Source organism: Petaurus breviceps, unplaced genomic scaffold (genome assembly GCF_028583685.1).
Source record: "Petaurus breviceps papuanus isolate PSGF00001 unplaced genomic scaffold, PetGlider_PUasm1.0 174, whole genome shotgun sequence".
Taxonomy (NCBI): domain Eukaryota; kingdom Metazoa; phylum Chordata; class Mammalia; order Diprotodontia; family Petauridae; genus Petaurus; species Petaurus breviceps.
Window position 1 is genome coordinate 37,484,870 of NW_027185761.1, and position 9,547 is coordinate 37,494,416.

The window sequence follows — 9,547 nt, forward strand, 5'->3', positions numbered from 1 at the left end:
TGATAGATAGATAGATAGATGATAGATAGATAGATAGATGATAGATATATAGATAGATAGATAGATAGATAGATAGATAGATAGATAGATAGATAGATAGATAGATAGATGATAGATAGATGATAGATAGATAGATAGATAGATAGATAGATAGATAGATAGATAGATAGATAGGTAGATAGATAGATAGATAGATAGATAGATAGATAGATAGATAGATAGATAGATGATAGATAGATAGATAGATAGATGATAGATAGATAGATAGATAGATAGATAGATAGATAGATAGATAGATAGATAGATGATAGATAGATAGATAGATAGATAGATAGATGATAGATAGATAGATAGATAGATAGATAGATAGATAGATAGATAGATAGATAGATAGATGATAGATAGATGATAGATAGATAGATAGATAGATAGATAGATAGATAGATAGATAGATAGCACAGAGTGAGTTGAATATAAAGAAATGATATCTAAACAAAAAATAATTAGAGTTGAGAAAGGAATATATATTTGGAGGGGGAAGGTAGGGCAATTGGGGCTAAGTGACTTGCCCAAAGTCACACGCCTAGTTTGTGTGTGTTTGTGTGTATGTTAAGTGTCTGAGGCTGGATTTGAACTCAGGTCCTCCTGATTCCACAGCCATCTCTCTATTCACTGAGCCACCTAGCCACCCCGAGAGAGGAACATATTGGGAGACAAAGAAAGGGAGAGACAGGATAGGTTAAATTATCTCATATAAAAGAGACAAGAGAAAACTGTTGCAATGGAGAGGAATAGTTGGGAGGTGAAAGGAAATGAGTCAACCTTAGTCTCATTGGATTTGGCTTAAGGAGGGAACACCATGCACACTCAATTGGATATTTTACACTACAGGAAATTAGGGGGAAAGAGGAGGTTATAATAGAAGGGAGAGCATAATGGGGAAAGGGACAGTCAGAAGCAAACACTTTTGAAAAGGGATAGGGTCAAAAGAGAAAATAGAATAAATTGGGAGCTGGAGAGGATGGAGGGAAATAAAGTTAGTCCTTCAAAATATGAATACTACAGAAATGTTTTGCATAACTACACATGTATAAGCTATATTTAATTGCTTGTCTTCTCAATGGGGTGGAGCAATTTAGGAAGGAAGAAGAGAGAGAATCTGGAACTCAGTTTTAAAAATAAATGTTAAAAATTGTTTTCACATGCAAATGGCAAATAAGATATACTGGCAATGGGGCATAGAAATCCTGCTTGCCATCTTGGGGTGGGGCTAGGGGAGAGATGGGGAGAAAATTTCAAACTCAAAATCATGGGGAAATGAATGTTGACTAAAAATAAATAAGTTCTGAAAACAAATAAAAATATTCCTGCTTCCTATTTTATATGACATGCTATCAGAGTAAACTAAGTTCTATTTGCTTTTTTACTGTTAGATTTCTCTGACACCTACTATTTATTTAAATGACAAATTTCCCTTTTGCCTCAACTACTTGACTAAATGCCCTGCCCCTGCTGCCCATTTGGTTGTTCTGCCTCATTATGTTTATATATTCTTCTGGTCTCAGCCATCTTATTCATATTTCCTTTGTCCCAATATAGGCAGTGGCCTATGAAAAATTAAGGTAGGAAGTTGTTAAAAAGCAATATCTTCTAAATTTAATTCAAGGAAAACAAAAACCAATGCCGTGTATTGCATAGTGATTGAGGATTTATTTCAACATTAAGTTAAAAAATTATTTGAACATCTGTGCTCATTTTGTAGGTTTCTTCATAATTATAAAGAATTTGCATTTTAAAAAGTAAAATTAAAAGTGATAGTCATAAATGTTGGCTCTTGATTTTAGATATGTGCCTTTAATCATATTAATAACAAGGACTTTCATTGTGTGATTAAGCACTTTTAACAGAAACAAGTTTGTAGCACATCTAAAGGCCTTTATTATTTTATTGAAATAATCACATAATTTATTAATCAAATAATTTGTTATTTTATTTAAATCAATCAAACTGATTCAATGAACTAATATTATTTTTTCTAAATGAGAAGTCACCATTGGAATTTTGGTATGAATAAAATATGTTCATAAGAAATAAAATTTTGGATATATCTGTGTAGTTTCTTTCTCTGTATTCCTCTCAAATAGCCTCACAACTCCCTGCAATGAATTCCTTATCAATTCAATTATATTTTTGTCCTTTATTTTTAAACATGTCTTCTTATTTTGAGATGAATATTTAATTTATTCATTGCCTAGTTTTTGAAATCATTCACTAAATTAATTAGTCCTAAATTTTCTTTCATCAATATGTTTCCATGTATAAAAACGTAGATGATATACACAGATTCTTCTTAAAACAATTTCACAGGGCAGCTATGTGGTGCAGTGAATAGAGCACTGGCTCTGGAGTCAGGAGGACCTGAGTTCAAATCAGACCTCAGACCCTTGACACACTTACTAGCCATGTGAATTTGGGCAAGTCAGTTAACCCCAGTTCCCCTCCAAAAAGCAAAAAAAAAATGTCAGCTACTCAATATAATTTGATATGTTTTCTCACAATTTTTCAATATAAATACCCTTTGTTTTTATTTTATCATTTACTATAAAGCCTCATGGGAGCATAAAAATGAGTTGTAAGCATTCCTAGAGGTCATCTAGTCTAAACCTCTAAACTTCAAATACAGAAAATCAAATGATCCAAAGATGTTGAGATGTCAACTAAAAATAGGTCACCAGATATACTATTTACTATACTTAGGTACTTTTTTTTAATTTTTCTTTCTACTTTTATAAGAGGAGATTCATTGATGTGCTTTCAAGGAGTTATGATAATTGGAGATGATTTGGAGACAATGGGTGAAGGTTATATATTCTAGAGAAGATAGGGGGAAGATAGCAATAATGGTTGCTATTACTATTCAGATACAATTTAGTTTTATTTTTTTTTACACTAAAGAGAATGTTGAAAAAAATAAAATGGGTGCGATATTATTGGCAGGGTTTTTTAAGCTAATGATAGGTCATGAGTAGGTGAAGATATTCCTAGAGGAAGGGGTGAAATGTAGTCAGCTATATTACATTGACTTTAAAGAAATGGATGAATATCTCTTACTCTTAGAATGGTGTTTCAGAAACAGGATGGTATCCATTTGTTACCTCTAAACAATGGTATTTTATTAGGACACTTCTTTCACCTATCCTTAAAGTAGAACTATGATAGTAACGATGTAGGAAATGAATATTACCATGTCTCTGAAACCAAATCGGTAATGAATAAAATACATATGATAACAGGTAAGATGATGATGTGAGTAGAAAAAATCAAAACAAAATGTTCAATGCAATTCATTCATCATATAAAATATAATTCTTGATGGATTTCATAATGCTTTCACTTAGAAATCCAAAATACATCAATCAATTTCCTAGGACCTTGACTTTTTATATAAAACCAAAGACCCCCAAAATACTAAATTAGGTGTGCAGGAAAGGTTATTGTTGACACTAGCTTAATTAAAATCTTAGATTCTGCTTGAATCAAATATACACCTAGAATAAGCTGGGAAACTAACATGTGGGTTGGTAAATTTTATATGACATTAAACTTCTCCACATATTTTTGTAATTCACTAGCTTTGAAACTCTCTCTACACATAAAATGGAATGATTATCCCCAGTCGCAGATTCACTATAATCAGAGAAACTCAGTTAAATATAAAACCATTTCACAAAGGTTAATTTAACACAATAAGATTTTAATTTTTGAATAGCTAATAGCCACTGAAGAACTAAGATTTGATGGATTAGTGAATTATGGTCTTGAATGTGCAAATGATATTTTTCAGGACAAAATTTAGGAAATGTTCTGTATAGCATAGATACTATCCTAGTCTGTTTGAAGTGAGCAAACCCTTGGAAAGTTCATCTTTTATGACATGTTTAAGCTATTAAAAACCTTCCTGATCAGCCATCCTTGGCTATATCATAAGTTAGCAGCTGACAGACACTTATCTTCTGATTATTTGAAATTGAGGCATGGGGGAGTACAATATCTCACCTTTCCCCCACTGGGATCCTTCCAGGAAAAAAAATATTTGGGCTCCAATGAGTCATGCCAACTACTTTGAAGAGAAAGCCTTCTATTTAGGAGTGAGGATGAATGATGTTGTTTCAAAGCTAACTTCTTTCTTCGTTAAGGGGGAGGGAGGTCCTATCCACTAACCTTTGGACCTAGTAGAGATTGGAATGTATAAGATAAATAATGTAACCCCAAGCATTCAAGAGGGATGAGCTGAGCAGGACTAATTATTAACCAGAAGGTATATGACTAGCAATGTGGGCATGGCTAGGAGAGAAGATGTGGGTGAGAATTTAAGACACATCTTTTATGTTGACATCTTTGTATACATTTTAGTTGAGTAGAAAACTAGAAGTTTGACTCTATTTAATTATTTTTTTTCATTTCATTTATCCAGAAAGAAAGAAAAACCTTCTAACCTGATTTTCTTCCTTTCTGCTAATGCATTCTTTTATCATGAAGTTTACACACGTGTGTGTATATATGCACACATATACATATACATAAACATATTTATAAATGTGTGTGTAGTCATTTTCTGTAGAAACTAAGGGGGTTAGGGGTCATAAATAATCAAGTCCTGAAATAAGGATGAAGAATACTATGGTTTAAATCCTTCCTCACTGTGACAAAACATGTAACCCACTGCCTGACTTTGTTTCTTCACTTTTTTTTTACTTTTTTTTGGAGTGGGGAAGGCTGGGAAATTGGGGTTAAAAAGGTCACAGGCTAGTAAATGTTGTGTCTAAGGCCAGATTTTAACTCAGGTCATCCTGACTCCAGGGTTGGTATTCTACTCACTGTGTCACCTAGCCATGTCTAGTTTCCTCATCTTTAAGATGAGAATAATAATAAAATCCAACTGGCCAGAAAGTGGAAATACATGAGAAAAAACACAGGAGATGCTCTGCAAATATTATAGTGATATAGAAACATTATCTATGAATAGACTGGTTAAGATAATGCAGCATACTTACACACACTATGTGTATCCCAATTGTGTTTTGGGTAATATGTAATTTGATTCTTTGAAAATTATTGTCTTCAAAAACTCACACACTTAAAGGACACTAATATGATTTAAAGGTGGGTTTTTTTTTTGGCAGTGGCCATATAAGTATATTAAAGCACTGCCAAATTGAGCATATGCAATCCAACATCCTCAAATACTCCTCTTAAATTTGGACTCCACTTACTCCCCATTTGTTTCTCTTTCCAAAATAATGATACTGACTGATTAACTCTGTGGCTGCTCATTTGATTGCATTTTACATCTATACATTATCATTTTTTTATCCATTTGTTTTTTCCTACATTGATAATTAAGTTGATGTTTATCAATGGGCATTTTTTTGCCAAAGAACACCTGCAGTATCAAAGGTTTGATGGATGACTTAGACGTTTATTTTTATTTTTTGCAAGGTGATTGGGGTTAAGTGACTTGCCCAGGGTCACACAGCTTATGAGTGTCAAGTGTCTGAGACTGGATTTGAACTCAGGTCCTCCTGACTCCAGGGCCAGTGCTCTATCTACTGAGACCTCACCTTTTATAGAAGAATCCACATCATTGTTGGCTCTCTCTAGGGCTTTCTCCTCAGCAACCATATACAACTTATATGAAAAATGCCTCCCTGTATTATAGGTCATTTGATATTTGTAATAAGAGATTTGGTGGATTAAAGTTATCTTTGTAGCATCAATGAAATAATATAAAATGTTTTTATGAAATGAATTTAGTTTTTAAAAAATCCAAAAATTATAGAGAGGCTCATAAGGAAGTCCTCATTAGTTCTAATATCTGACACCTTCTGCAGATACATCTAATGTACATTTATTATTAATTTTTAGAAAAATGCTGCCATGGTCATCACAATGGACTGCATTATCAAGAAAGTGGCTAAAATTAGTAGGGAAGCAGAAAACTGGGAAATAATTTTTATAACTAGTATGTCTGATAAGGGCCTGATTTCTAAAATATATAGAGAACTGAGTCAAATTTACAGGAATAGAAGTTGCTTCCCAATTGATAATGTTCAAAAGATATTAACAGGAAGTTTTCAGAGGAAAAAATTAAAGTCATCTATAGACATATAAAAATGCTATAAATCACTATTGATTAGAGAGACACAAATCAAAACAACTCTGAGGGAGCACATCACACCTATCAGATTGGTTAACATGACAAAACAGGAAAATGATAAATATTGGAGAAGATGTGGGAAACATGGAACATTAATTCATTGTTGGTGGAGCTGTGAGATGATCCAAGAATTCTGGAGTGCAGTTTGGAACTATGACCAAAGGGCTATAAAAATATTCATACACTTTGACCCAGCAAAACTACTTTTAGGACTAGATCACAAAGAGATGATAAAAATAGGAAAATGACCCACATGTACAAAAATATTTATAGCAACTCTTTTTGTGGTGTTCCAAGAACTGGAAATTAAGGGAATCCTCACCAACTGTAGAATGATTAAACAAGTTGTGGCATATGAATATAATGGAATATTCTTGTGGCATAAGAAATAATAAATGGGTAAACTTCAAAAAAAAAAAACAGAAAGAACTCTTACTGAGAGAAGTGAACAGAACCAGGAGACCATTGAATACAGTAAGAAACACAGTATGCAGTGACTGATTTTGAAAGGCTTAGCCCTTCTCAGCAATACAAGGACCTAAAACAATTCCAAAGGACTCATGATGGAAAATGCTATCCATATCCAAAGAAAGAACTATGGAGTCTGAATGCAGAGCAAAACAGACTATTTTCTTTTTCTTGTTTTTACTTTCTCTTGGTTTCTCCCGTTCATTATAATTCATCTATGCAACATGACTAATGTGAAAATGTCTCACAGATATGAATGTTTAGAGCCTATATCAGATTGCATGTCATCATGTGGAGGAAGGAGAGAGAAAAAAATTAAAACTTATGGAAGTGAATGTTGAAAACTAAAAATAAAAAACTAATAAAAAAGAAAAGTGACTAGATTATCTTCAATAACTTTTACTTACTAAGATAGAAAAGTATAGTTATACTCAAATGCATTTTCTTTAGAAAGAATCAAAGCAAAAAAGGTATCTGGTATTAACTCTAAATTAACAGATCAATTCATTTTTTCTGAGCATTGCAATTAAAAATACAACATACTGTTGTTGCACATTCAAAAGGCATGTGGAAAGCAACCAGAGATCTTTCTCCTCCTTTCTTCCCTTTGATGAAACATACATACTACCACAAATCAGTTTATTGGATGTTCTTGCCAAAACTTTTATTATTGACTGAAACAAACTATTTTTGAGAGAAAGCATGAAAACTGTATTTATATGTTGTGAAATTTTGTTGACACCAGTTATTCCTACTGTATTTTTGTCAAGTAAGGGACATGAAAGATCTTGGGGCCGAATGTAAGGGTTATGGGATTTAAAGATCTTCCATGCCCCGTTGGACTTGCTGATGTAGCAGGAAGGGGCGGAGCAAGAGGAAGCAGAAGCCAAGCTAGCGTTCCTGCGGAAGCCAAGCTAGCGTTCCTGCGTTGGCTGGCGGTGGTGGTGACGGTGGCAGCAGCAGAGGCAGTGGCAGCGCGAAGCCCTTTTTTTTGAGTTAGGACTGCTAAGGACTTTCTGCTAAGGACTCCTGCTGAGGACTGCCAGGGGCCGGAGCTGCTGGGAGCGCGCTTCCAGGACGCTGAGTGGTTGCTCTGAGTGGGGAGAGGAGGACCTTTGCCTGAGGTAGCCTGTTCTGTTTTAAAGGCTTGAAAATGTGGGTGCTTTCTACTTTATCTACCTGTGCCAATATCATAACTACTCTGATGGCTTTCACTTTCTGGTTTTGGGACTCAGTCTTTTGGTATCTTAATAAATTTTCTAGTTTATTTCCTCATATGGCAAACATGACGCATTTTGTAATGGATAATTATATCAGCATATTTGTAATCTCTATAGGCATTGTGAATATGGCATTGCTGATACATTTGGCGACGAGGATGGGATAACTTTTGGTCAGTATTGGGAATTTCATTAAAAGAGTTTGAGCAGTGAACTGAAGTTAATCTGCTTACCTGAGTTCTTCTGTGATACATTCTAATAAACAAAGATTTCAAATTGGGAATCTAATTTGGTTTGTATAACTCATGTGACATTGTCTTCAGGAAACAAATGTTTCTTTAATTGTCTCAAGTTCTCCATGAAAGCAGAGGTTAATTTTTTTAATAACAAATTAATATCAATTTTGTTATGTGTGTTATTAATATCAAATTGCTATCAATGTGTTATGTGACATTAAAAAAGAATGGAACAAATTCTCAAGAAGTATAAATAAATATAACATCGAGGGCAATGGAGAGGTGTACAGTGAATGTAGGTGGAGAACAATGTATGATCAATAAGGAATTCAAAAATAAGGCACAATAAAGATGGTATTTAGCAATTATGTAATTATTAATTTAATCTTTGTTTTTCAGTATTTCCAATTTTATGCTTAATTGGGGATTTTTATTTTGTTACTTTTTGTATTTCTTTAGTTGCATGCCCAATATATTGATTTTTCCCCTCTATTTTACTGAAGTAAAAATTTAGAGAAATAAAATTTCCCAAAAGTATTGGTTTGGCTGCATCCCATAAACTTTGGTATGTTACTCATTATTGTCATTCTTATTAATGAAATGATTAATTCTTTACATGATTAACTTTTTTACCTCTTATTCTTTAGAATTAGATTATTTAGTTTTTAATTAATTTTAATGTACATTTCCACTACCTTTAATTGAGTGTAATTTTTATTGCATTATAATCTGAAAAGGATGTATTTAATATTTCTCCCTTTCCACATTTGATTTTCAAGGTCTAATGCCCTAATGCATAGTTTATTTTTGTGTAAGTTCCATGTACTGCTGAGAAAATAAAAACAAAAGAAAGGGATATTCTTTTCTGTCCTCATTCAACTTTTTGGCAGAGGTCTGTCATATCTAACTTTTCAAAAATTCTATTCATCTTCTTAATTACTTCCTTATTTATTTGGTACTTAGATTTATTTATTTCTAAGAAGGGAAAGTTGAGGTCCCCCACTAATATGGTTTTATTATCTATTTTCTCCTATAACTCATTTACCTTTTCCTTTAAAAATTTGGATAGTATAACATTTGGTCCTTATATGTTTACCATTGATATCATTTCATTGCCAATCACAATGAAATGATATATTGAAATCTCCCTTTCACAAGATGTAGTTTTCTTCCTTGTATCTTTTAATAATTTTTTTTTGCTTTTGCCTTGTTTGATGTAATTTGCTACTTCTGGTTTTATATATACATATACTCTTCAGGTAAAACATAATATACTTTTCCCACCCCTTAACTTTACTCACTCTGTGTCTCTGCTTCAAATGTGCTTCTTGTAAATAATATTTTTTTTAATTCACTCTACTTTCACTTCCATTTTATGGGTAAGTTCATCCCATTTACATTAAATG